Source organism: Abramis brama (assembly GCF_963993115.1).
Source record: "Abramis brama genome assembly, chromosome: 13".
Classification (NCBI taxonomy): Eukaryota; Metazoa; Chordata; class Actinopteri; order Cypriniformes; family Leuciscidae; genus Abramis; species Abramis brama.
Genome location: NC_139975.1, coordinates 34,215,697 through 34,228,458, shown reverse-complemented (window position 1 = coordinate 34,228,458; position 12,762 = coordinate 34,215,697).

Genomic DNA, 12,762 nt, shown 5'->3' with positions numbered 1-12,762 from the left:
CGCCTTTCCCAGTGGATGGTGGAGGCGATTGAATTGACCTATACTTCTATGGGTCTTCATTCCCCGGTGGGCTTAAGGGCTCATTCTACAAGGGGTATGGCTACCTCAGGGCATTGTTCAAGAGGATTTCGGTATGAGATATTTGTGCAGCGGCAAGCTGGACTTCCCCCATACATTTGTCAGATTTTACTGTCTGGATGTCACTGCAACCTCTATGGCTCATGAAGTTCTCGATTTTGGTTCTTTGGAGAATGGAAAGGTTATCTTTCTTTCTTGCCGGGTCTGTTCGGCAACTTTGGAAAGCATGCGTTACGGGAGTTGGCTATATCATTTCCATAGAGTTTATATATATATATATATATATATATATCTGAAAAAAGTGGCGTTGATATAAGAATGGCTGTATTCCCTAGTTGCTTGAAACACTGTTGTTAGTCACAATTAATTCAGTTTCCAATTCTATACATGCCCCTGTGTCTGTGTTTGCTGTGCCTCTTCATATTCTACGCAGATTTATGCCAGTAGAGATCCACTTCCAGTAGAGTTTAGGTGTAAGAGGTTATTCATAACAACAACTTGTAAACGTGGAATTTCCAGAGAGCTCCGACTTGTACCATGTGATCAATGTACCACCTGACCATTTTGTCATTGATAGTGTTTCCATAAGGCTTGTTCGACTTCATGCAGCTCTGCGCAGACCGATCGGCGGCTGACTTAAAGCAGTGCATGCCGGTTAGAAATTTTGTCCGACTTGATACAGCACCGACGCCACGTGACTGTGACGTATGCCATCAAAGTACCACGAGAGCAATTCGAGAGTAGCCGGAGAACTCAGCCAGCGCAGCTTCTCAAGAGCGGCTGCACTGGGCTGCACGTGGGCTGATGACGACACAGCTGTTCCACGATTGGCCGGATTCACCGCATGACAACGATCACGTCTATTTCGTGTTTATTCGAAAACCTTTAGTTCCTCTAAAGCTCTCAAATCAGTTTATTATAACAGTGAACACTCTTTTCATGTCGTTGTCATGTTATATTGTGTCATGTTTATCAAATTAAAACTGCTTAAAAAACGTAGACTCCACTTCATTGATAGTAGCTTAAGTTGAACTTTATTCTTGTTCAAACAGACGCTGGATGAAGCAGTACATAAAGTATTGAAAGAAAATGTCTCTGAAACATCTGTGCATTGTTTGGCAAATATTGCATTTATTTCACTGCAGCTGTGGTAAAGTATGCAAACACCACGTGAGCGGTCACCACGGGAACCAGAAAGTGTCCGACTTCAGGTCTCAGTTTGCAGCTCCTCCCCGCCTGCACGCGGCTACTCTCGCCGATCGGTTGCATCCAGCCGCAGCCGATGTCGAACACACCTATAGAAACACTCAATCTTCTAATTATGTCATCTGGCATGACCGCTGTGCTCCACTCCTCCAAACCTAATCAAACACACCTGAACAAGCTAATCAAGGTCTTAAAGATTAGGCTACTAGAAAGCTACACGCAGGTGAGTTTCATCAGGGTTGGAGTTACCCAGACTTCCTTGGATCTATAAATCTTTGGACAGCAATTTATGTTAAGGGATTCAGCAGCACATGTTTTCAGTGTTGCTTTGTGTGCCTTACTGTAACTTCTGACTAATTCAGCGCCGTTTCCAGTAGAGTTGATTGTGAGATCACAGGTCAAGAGGATGACAGCTCGAGTGTACTGCTCGTTGAGTGTTGTTTTATTGTGTCTGTCTGCATGTTTGAGCACAAACCACGTTGGAGTCATAGGTGAGAAGATCTTTTAGCTTCATTACACTGCCTGAAGAAATGCATAAATAAATGCCTTACAAAATATGATGTACAGTACAATTAGCTGTAATATTAAACTTCTGAACCACATATTGATGGATGTCGTCTTTCTGCATTGTGCTTCTATAACACGCCTCACCAGTAGTGGGGTAGGTTGTAATGGCACTCTGTGTCTTTAAAACTAATTGTCAGTTTAGTTATAAATGTTATTTCTACTTGATCTGAAGCAGATAAATGTATGAATTTTTTCAAGTTTGAGATGCACACTGCGAAACCCCTGACTTATAAATACTGATACTATTACAACAACACTTCTGTAGTGTCTGGTAAAGCTGACGGTCGTGCCGTGGAGGATGTACTTGTGATCGAGACTGCTCTGGAGGACAATGTTAATTAAACTGAACTAAATGTGAAACTATAAAGTAGAAAGACTGAACTAGTATTTTCTTGTAAACCTACTCTGATCTTTGACCACTTTTTTTCCACCGTGTCAAAAGTATTGAGCTGATAGCACAGTTTCAAGCACAGGATTGCTTTACAAATTTAATAGATGATGAATAATACTTGAAACAAAATTCTTTCTGTAAGTACAACTTGCTGTTCATGCTTTGCGTGTTTTGTGCTGTACATCTAAGACTGAATGTTGCTAAATGGACTGACTAAAGCTGACTATCTGAATCCATGCAGTGACTCCTGCAGCTGAACCAGCAAAGCCTACAGTGCAGCTTGGGGCCGAACCAGCAAAGCCTGCAGTATGTGCTGAAAACTGCCAAAAACCTCACCCTGATGGTCAATGTCCTGGCCCTAAGGGGGGTCCTCCAGTGATGCCTGCGTCTGATGCAGAAAAGCCTGCAGTATGTGATGAAAACTGCCAAAAAACGCACACTGATGGTCAATGTCCTGGCCCAAAGGGGGGTCCTCCAGTGATGCCTGCGTCTGATGCAGAAAAGCCTCCAGTATGTGATGAAAACTGCCAAAAAACGCACACTGATGCCCCATGTCCTGGCCCAAAGGGGGGTCCTCCAGTGATGCCTGCGTCTGATGCAGAAAAGCCTGCAGTATGTGATGAAAACTGCCAAAAAACGCACACTGATGCCCCATGTCCTGGCCCAAAGGGGGGTCCTCCAGTGATGCCTGCGTCTGATGCAGAAAAGCCTCCAGTATGTGATGAAAACTGCCAAAAAACGCACACTGATGCCCCATGTCCTGGCCCTAAGGGAGGGTCCTCCTGGCCATAAAGAATGTGGCCATGCATGCAGTTAACGGTGTTGGTTTTTACCATTGATGTTTTTCCTGTTTAACAAATAAATCTTGAACTTAATTTGCTTGAAGAGTTTCATTTTATATTGCAACAGCTGTTGCCCATAGTGGTTCACAATAACTAAACACAAATAACAGTACAGAGAAAACAAACAAAAAAAGACAAGGTAATGATAAAACACCCATCATGAAGGTGTCCATGAAGTCTTAAAAGATGTGCTTTAAACATGGCCTTAAATTTCGGTAGTGACTTTACTGACCTTACAGAAAGTGGGAGTTCATTCCAAAGTTTGGTTCCAGCATGAGAACTCTGTCACCATTATCTCAAGATGGATTATAAAATGCCAGCATACTAGAAAGATAATGGTGCGTTATAATTATTGTCAACGAACCGACTCGGCCCTCGGATATATGACTAAGACGGTCACTTCAAGCGTTCTGGTATGTAAAAAACATGGACGCCACCCGGAAAGCTGTTTTTATGGTAGCACTGGCTGAGTACCACGTGCTCAAAGTATGTGCTTCACCTACACCACACAGAGGAAGAACTCCAGGAAGACTATGACACAAGACGCAGAAGGTATGCTCATATTTCAGTATGTTTGGTCAAGTTTGAGCCACGTTATAGTAGATCATTTTAGCTAGCACACCAGCTAGCAGGAAATGGGCTAAAAACAAACAGTGGTGACGTCGCTAAAGGTGATATTGAACTCCTTGCGGTGTTGCTCTTCTACAGAACGCTTTTTGTCATAAATAGATGCACTTAAAAGCTAAAGGTAATGTTTCACGCATGATTTTGGCAACTTGTGCAAGATGCAAACTTTGCTGGCGAACGCAGCGAAAAGTAGTAGACGCACTGTTACACGAGTTAAAAGACATGTATTAACGGCAGTTTTTTTTTTATCTCTATTTCTTTTTCTCATTCGCGTAGGGCTGTGATATCAGCTGTGCTGCTGTCCAGACAGCAGATAGTCCTCAAGTCTGGAATGGAGTGGGAGATCATGCAGGATATGGATGACAATACATTTGCCCATCATTTCCTGATCAGAAGAGCCAGGTTTGAGCAGCTCCTTCGACTGCTTCAGGAGGGGGGCCTGCACAGCGAACACAGCCATGGACTTCCCCCCTTGCCTGTTCCCAAAAAGGTCCTCATGTTTCTCTGGTATATGGCCAACCAGAACAGCTTCAGAGAGATATCTGATAAATTGAATGCTTCCCAGTCAGCGACGCACAGAGCCATCCTTCAAGTGCTGACCATACACAAACTTTGTGTCTTGGCCAAGGGGCTGTGAGAAGAGGATGTCTTCTGCTGTCTTCCAGCTCATCTCTGGCATTGATGGAGTCATTGGGGCGATAGATGGTTGCCACATCAGGGTCCAGAGGCCACCCATCAGAGGAGGGGATTACATCAACAGGAAGTCCTACTACTCTGTCCTCCTCCAGGGAATCGTCAATGATGAAGGCCGCTTCATTGGCATCTTTGCTGGACCACCAGGCAGGGTGCACGATGCCAGGATGCTGCGGGGCTCCACTTTTACACTGAATGGCAGGAGAAGGTGGGGGACTATCGTCTGCTCGGGGACAGTGCCTATTTTGGTCAGGCCTTCCACTTCATTGTAACACCTAAGCGTGACAACGGGGCCCTCACTGATGCTGATGACCATCAGCAAAATTACAACATCAGTCGGGGAAGGTCATCGCTGAGCAGGCATTTGGCAGGATGAAGTGCAAGTGGCGGCGCTTAAGAGACCTGCAGAACACCAGGATGGACATTGTGGTAATGATTATCATGGCTGCATGCTTCTTGCACAACTTTGCTCTTGGAGCTATGAATGGCTGTGATGAACACCCAGAGGGATGTCCAAGAGAGGAGGATGGCAACGAGTAGTTGTGACTAATGTCATCTAATAAATGTCTATTGTCTTTTTACACCTTTTAAACAGTTTCAGTGTCAATTTTCTCCCCCTTTAAGTCGTACCTAGAACTATCCTAAACCTAAAACCCACAGAGTTAGGCTAGATAGATAATACTCTCCTAACATAACTTTATAGTTTTTCTTAGTAGAGTAGAGTGGTGCTACATCATGTGATGCAATGTTCATGTATTTCTAGGTGTTGTAATACAAAAGTGTTAAACCTTAACTTAATGCTTCATTGTGCTTCACAGGCCAGTGAGGTGTTTTTTGTAGCTGAAAAGACTGGTAACATTCAACCATGACAAGGCTTGGTTTAATATTAAAACAATATTTTATTGAAATGACTTGAAATAATTTCAATTGCACAGAACTGTGCTTTGTTTTCTTTTTTTGTGGTCATTCACAAACAGCATCCTGGCAATCTGGGCCACTGACAAAAATGTATTAAATAAATAAACTATATCGGCATGTAAACAATTCAACCCATACCAACATACATTAACATGAGAATAAAAATAATAATTTTACATCTTCTCCACCATCTGCGCAAGCAACCTCTGGAATCCCTCCTGGGATTTCTTCATTTGCGCCAGGGTCTCAGCGTGGCGTTTTTGGGAGGCCGCTTGGGAGGCTGCCTTGGACTCCCTAACATATGGCAACAGCTCATCCTCCCTCTGGCGCTTGCGTGGCCTCCTTGGGGTGTCAGGGGGCATGGTGGTAACAGTGGGATGATGAACACAGGAGGACGGAGGGCTGGATGGAGCTGGAGAGGGGGAATTGGTCAGACGCACAGGTGAGGATGCGCTAGTGGACTGTGCAGGTGAGATGTCTGGTGCAGACACATTGACCTGTAGTGCATCTGGCCTGCGCACATCCAGGCCCATGGTTGTTCCCACAACAGGGAAGACGATATCATGGTGACCTCCCAAGAGGTCATCCATCTCAGCAAAAAAAATGAATTTTACTAGGGCCCCTCCCTGTGGACGAATTTTTGTCCTTTACTTTTTTGTAGGCCTCCACCAACGTGTTCCATTTGCGAGCCACCTTGTCTTGCACAAAGGTCTGCTTGAAATGGTGGCTTAGCTTGCCAGTAATATCCTCCCACAGCAGCTTCTTGGACCTCCTGGCCAGCTTCAGGCGCTGGTTCAGGTCATGGAGGGACCAGGGAAGGCCCTTACCTTTTGCCTCTATTTGCAGCCGCATGAGGTCAATTAGGAATAATGTTGGGTCCTTCAAGAAAGTCTCGTTGGCGACAAGTGAGGCAGTGGCAGGCAGTGGGGTGTATGAAAGCAGTGGGGCAGTGGCTCCCACCTGGCTGATATCTGAATCAGAAAAGAAAAAGAAAGAAAGATGTTAGCACAGCCCTCAGGGTTTAATAACAGTGCATGTGCATTAGTATCTCACCTGTGCTTTCAATGCACACCAAGTTAACCGAGATCATGAGTCCCTGGTCCAAGTAATAACCAGCCGCTGGGTTGGCTTGTTGTTGAAACAAGGGCCCATGAAAGGGCCGGGTCCTCTCCTGGTCCCAGTACGGATCCATCTTCCCATCAATAAACTCTAAAAATAAAACACTGTATATCACACTCTGTATCTTTTGGGCAGTATGCTATAATGTACAGTTATCATTCTATCACAAACATACCAGTTTAACATGCAACATTGAGATTTAACCCACATAAAGCACTTTTCTAGTAAAACCATAGTTTGTTTATGTAGGCTTCATATAACTATATCGGTTATATGTAGCCTAGTAAATTAGGTGCAAGCCAATCTGTAATAAGACCACACCTTATCAAAACGCAGCCATTTGAACGTCTAAAATTTTCACTTTATTTCATGTTTTAGTTAATCTTCTGTTAGCAACGCTAGCCACGTTAGTAACACCCGTTTGAAACAAGGCTTCATTTAAACAACCAAAGCGGTCCAAAAACAATGAAAACAATTCATACTTACAAGTCACACAGGGCGCAGCCATCTTGGATTCCGTATCAGAATTCTTGCTCGGTGTCCTCATGGTTGTCTGACTTCCGAGCTGGGAAATCTGAGGAAAGGGTTGAAATCTGTTGGTGCGTGTTGCTAGGCAACGTCTGTCTTCCTAGTCGGAATTCCGTGCTTATTTCTGTTACTTGTGACATTTTCATGGCTAAAATCTGATTACACTGTATTTAGCACAAACTCTGCTACAATAATATGTCAGTAGCATGTATGTAAAAGTTATGTAAAAAAACAAAACAAAATAAATTTCAAAAAAAGTGTTGCCTTTTTTTTACAGACTCAAGGACTCGTATAGGCCACTGGGGGGCGGAATATACACCCCATGCTCAAGCGCACGTATAAAGCTTGCCACAAAGTAGCCTAATAGATAGATAGATTTCTTTATTGCCATTGTACAATTTTACATACAACAACATTTTTAGAATTAAGAATAGTTAAGTACATATTGCAATCAAAGGCCATATTGCACATTAATAAATAAAGTGCTCATAGTGTTATTTCACATAAATTGTCTTGTATGTCAAGAATGTGTTGTGGTGATTTTGGGGATGTGTTTTCAGTTCATACTGTAGGTCATTATCGTGATAGCTTTGGAATAGAAGCTGTTCATGAATCACGTTGTTCGTGATTTGATAGACCTGTAGCGTTTTCCGGATGGCAGCAGTTCAAATAAATGATGGGCTGGGTGATACGGGTCCTTCAGAATGTTGTGTGTTTTCTGCAGACAACGAGAGGTGAAAATGTCATCCAGGGCAGGTAGCTGTTGATTTGTAATGTTCTGTGCGGTCTTTAGTACTCTCTGCAAAGCCTTTTTATCAGCTGCCGATCTGCCTCCATACCACACCAGCATACCATATGTGATACGATCCTGGAAAACCCGTCAGATGTCACGCTGGTACGTTTTCAGTAAGATCTAAAAATAGATCCAATGTCAGTTGTGTCAAAATTGGGTTTTTATTAAATTATTATTCCGTAACATCTTGTCTAAATTCACTAGTTTAGTGCAGAAAAAGAGCAATTTATAGTGGCAAGCTGAAAAGACCAGGGGCCTCATTTATAACCGTTGCGTACGCACAAAACAGGCCCTGAAAGAGGCGTACGCCACTTTCGACGCATAAGTTGTGATTTATATTGTGATTTATATAAAAACAAACTTGACGGGAAAATTTGCGCACCTGCACGCAAACTCTGACCCATGCGTACGAACGTTTTGGAGATGGAGCAGTTTGGCGACACCGATGGTGAGCTGGAGATTAGTGTCTTTTTGGTCACTTTTAGACAGAAAATCTAAAGAAAATTAAACATCTACAGAAAGATAATACAAATATAATTTCACTCACCAAGCCTGTCACTTGAAGCAAATATCCATCCCTTCTTAAATGTCCGCGCCAGCGAGCGCGTTGGGCCGTTTAGTGAAACTGACGCAGTTTAAATAAATAAAATAATGATTTAAACTATGTTTTACTTCTGATATAAACATTTAGATTAAATATGCCATTCAAATATTTAAACACTTAAACATGAAATCATACTGAGAAGTTACAACATTTTTTATATTCAATCAATAGAAATATTTGTTGTGGATGCGATGCTTTTGAACACTTTTCCTGTGGCGTGCTGTGTTTTAATGTTTTAACCACAGAGATAATTGCTTATCATGATAATACCAGATTGTCTGTTAAAATAGTTTAGTGCAAATAATGCACAAGGTCTATCCGTTTCCATTAAAAATAGAAATCAATTAAAAATACAATTCGGCCAGTGGAAAAGATTGAGAAAAAAACTTTCTCTGAAATGTATTTTACACTATTTGATTTATGTATTCAAAAACAAGGCAAGGATAGGCAACTACTTGATTTTTATTAATGTAATGTGTCTTGTAGCCTACCGTTAAACGTTATCACGTGGATGAATAATTATATGCAAATTATATGCAGATGAGGATATGCATAGTAAAACTAGGCGTTGTAAGCTCCATATATGGTTATTTCGGGGAGGAGACGCATGTGCGCACAATCTTCCGCTGACTGGGATTTATAAAGTGAATTCTGTGCAGGTTCTGGCGGACGAACCGTTTTATAAGTCTGAATATTTTTTTTGCGTACGCCATTTTTGGCTTTCGGGCGCACGTACACTTTTAGTAAGGATCCTACGCACAGTTTTATAAATGAGGCCCCAGGTCTTCTTTTCACTTGATTCATCAGTGACTGGGGATTAACGTAGCATTTCTTTTAACCTTTGTGATGTTTTCCTGACAAAGTCCTGTTCCACCAGTCCAGGGTGAGGGGAAAGCAGTCATTCCCGGCGGCTGCAAAGTCCAAGTCCGCTAACCAAAAGCCACTGAACCTATTAGTTCCTCTTACCACTCTGAGAGGTCACTGTGGCTAAATCTCTGGAGCATCGGGGACAGGGATAAATTCCTCTCCCAATTCCACCACATTTGTTTCCCCACCTGCAAAGAAGTGGAGGATGTGGAATTTGGGTGGGCAAATGGTTCTAAGTTGTGTTCAGCCCAGTTCAGCTCCCCCTCAACACACAATGTTCCTTGGATTGCTGACAGTGCAGAATACTCATCCACCAAAAGAATGTGGTCTGATGGGCACAATCACAAGTTCTCAAGTGTATTGTCACAAAGCACATCTTTTACATGGGTTGATTGGGAGGCTTACATACTACACCCTCACATGTGAGCCACGTCTCTGGCTGTAACCACCCTGAGTAAACTAGTGTTTTTCCTTGATGCCTCGCCACAACCAATCATGCTGGATGATTTTTGGCTCACAGATATTAACGAGATTGACCCCTTAGGTACTGAGATTTGGTATGAACGGTAAGCCGTTTTTTGATACTCAATGGTATCGAGTCAATTCGGTCAGTGCCTAAAAAGTATCTAACTCGATACCCAGCCCTAATTTTACCCCCCTCCATTTTTTTTTCAGAGGAGCAGAAATTGCACACTTTGTGTTCTGTGCAAGCATTACGGCATTATGTAAACAGGACACGATCGTTCAGGAAGAATGTTCAGTTATTCGTTTCATGGGCCGATCTCATAAGCCGATCTCCTCGCAGCGCCTTTCCCAGTGGATGGTGGAGGCGATTGAATTGACCTATACTTCTATGGGTCTTCATTCCCCGGTGGGCTTAAGGGCTCATTCTACAAGGGGTATGGCTACCTCAGGGCATTGTTCAAGAGGATTTCGGTATGAGATATTTGTGCAGCGGCAAGCTGGACTTCCCCCATACATTTGTCAGATTTTACTGTCTGGATGTCACTGCAACCTCTATGGCTCATGAAGTTCTCGATTTTGGTTCTTTGGAGAATGGAAAGGTTATCTTTCTTTCTTGCCGGGTCTGTTCGGCAACTTTGGAAAGCATGCGTTACGGGAGTTGGCTATATCATTTCCATAGAGTTTATATATATATATATATATATATATATCTGAAAAAAGTGGCGTTGATATAAGAATGGCTGTATTCCCTAGTTGCTTGAAACACTGTTGTTAGTCACAATTAATTCAGTTTCCAATTCTATACATGCCCCTGTGTCTGTGTTTGCTGTGCCTCTTCATATTCTACGCAGATTTATGCCAGTAGAGATCCACTTCCAGTAGAGTTTAGGTGTAAGAGGTTATTCATAACAACAACTTGTAAACGTGGAATTTCCAGAGAGCTCCGACTTGTACCATGTGATCAATGTACCACCTGACCATTTTGTCATTGATAGTGTTTCCATAAGGCTTGTTCGACTTCATGCAGCTCTGCGCAGACCGATCGGCGGCTGACTTAAAGCAGTGCATGCCGGTTAGAAATTTTGTCCGACTTGATACAGCACCGACGCCACGTGACTGTGACGTATGCCATCAAAGTACCACGAGAGCAATTCGAGAGTAGCCGGAGAACTCAGCCAGCGCAGCTTCTCAAGAGCGGCTGCACTGGGCTGCACGTGGGCTGATGACGACACAGCTGTTCCACGATTGGCCGGATTCACCGCATGACAACGATCACGTCTATTTCGTGTTTATTCGAAAACCTTTAGTTCCTCTAAAGCTCTCAAATCAGTTTATTATAACAGTGAACACTCTTTTCATGTCGTTGTCATGTTATATTGTGTCATGTTTATCAAATTAAAACTGCTTAAAAAACGTAGACTCCACTTCATTGATAGTAGCTTAAGTTGAACTTTATTCTTGTTCAAACAGACGCTGGATGAAGCAGTACATAAAGTATTGAAAGAAAATGTCTCTGAAACATCTGTGCATTGTTTGGCAAATATTGCATTTATTTCACTGCAGCTGTGGTAAAGTATGCAAACACCACGTGAGCGGTCACCACGGGAACCAGAAAGTGTCCGACTTCACGTCTCAGTTTGCAGCTCCTCCCCGCCTGCACGCGGCTACTCTCGCCGATCGGTTGCATCCAGCCGCAGCCGATGTCGAACACACCTATAGAAACACTCAATCTTCTAATTATGTCATCTGGCATGACCGCTGTGCTCCACTCCTCCAAACCTAATCAAACACACCTGAACAAGCTAATCAAGGTCTTAAAGATTAGGCTACTAGAAAGCTACACGCAGGTGAGTTTCATCAGGGTTGGAGTTACCCAGACTTCCTTGGATCTATAAATCTTTGGACAGCAATTTATGTTAAGGGATTCAGCAGCACATGTTTTCAGTGTTGCTTTGTGTGCCTTACTGTAACTTCTGACTAATTCAGCGCCGTTTCCAGTAGAGTTGATTGTGAGATCACAGGTCAAGAGGATGACAGCTCGAGTGTACTGCTCGTTGAGTGTTGTTTTATTGTGTCTGTCTGCATGTTTGAGCACAAACCACGTTGGAGTCATAGGTGAGAAGATCTTTTAGCTTCATTACACTGCCTGAAGAAATGCATAAATAAATGCCTTACAAAATATGATGTACAGTACAATTAGCTGTAATATTAAACTTCTGAACCACATATTGATGGATGTCGTCTTTCTGCATTGTGCTTCTATAACACGCCTCACCAGTAGTGGGGTAGGTTGTAATGGCACTCTGTGTCTTTAAAACTAATTGTCAGTTTAGTTATAAATGTTATTTCTACTTGATCTGAAGCAGATAAATGTATGAATTTTTTCAAGTTTGAGATGCACACTGCGAAACCCCTGACTTATAAATACTGATACTATTACAACAACACTTCTGTAGTGTCTGGTAAAGCTGACGGTCGTGCCGTGGAGGATGTACTTGTGATCGAGACTGCTCTGGAGGACAATGTTAATTAAACTGAACTAAATGTGAAACTATAAAGTAGAAAGACTGAACTAGTATTTTCTTGTAAACCTACTCTGATCTTTGACCACTTTTTTTCCACCGTGTCAAAAGTATTGAGCTGATAGCACAGTTTCAAGCACAGGATTGCTTTACAAATTTAATAGATGATGAATAATACTTGAAACAAAATTCTTTCTGTAAGTACAACTTGCTGTTCATGCTTTGCGTGTTTTGTGCTGTACATCTAAGACTGAATGTTGCTAAATGGACTGACTAAAGCTGACTATCTGAATCCATGCAGTGACGCCTGCAGCTGAACCAGCAAAGCCTACAGTGCAGCTTGGGGCCGAACCAGCAAAGCCTGCAGTATGTGCTGAAAACTGCCAAAAAACTCACCCTGATGGTCAATGTCCTGGCCCTAAGGGGGGTCCTCCAGTGATGCCTGCGTCTGAAGCAGAAAAGCCTGCAGTATGTGATGAAAACTGCCAAAAAACTCACCCTGATGGTCAATGTCCTGGCCCTAAGGGGGGTCCTCCAGTGAT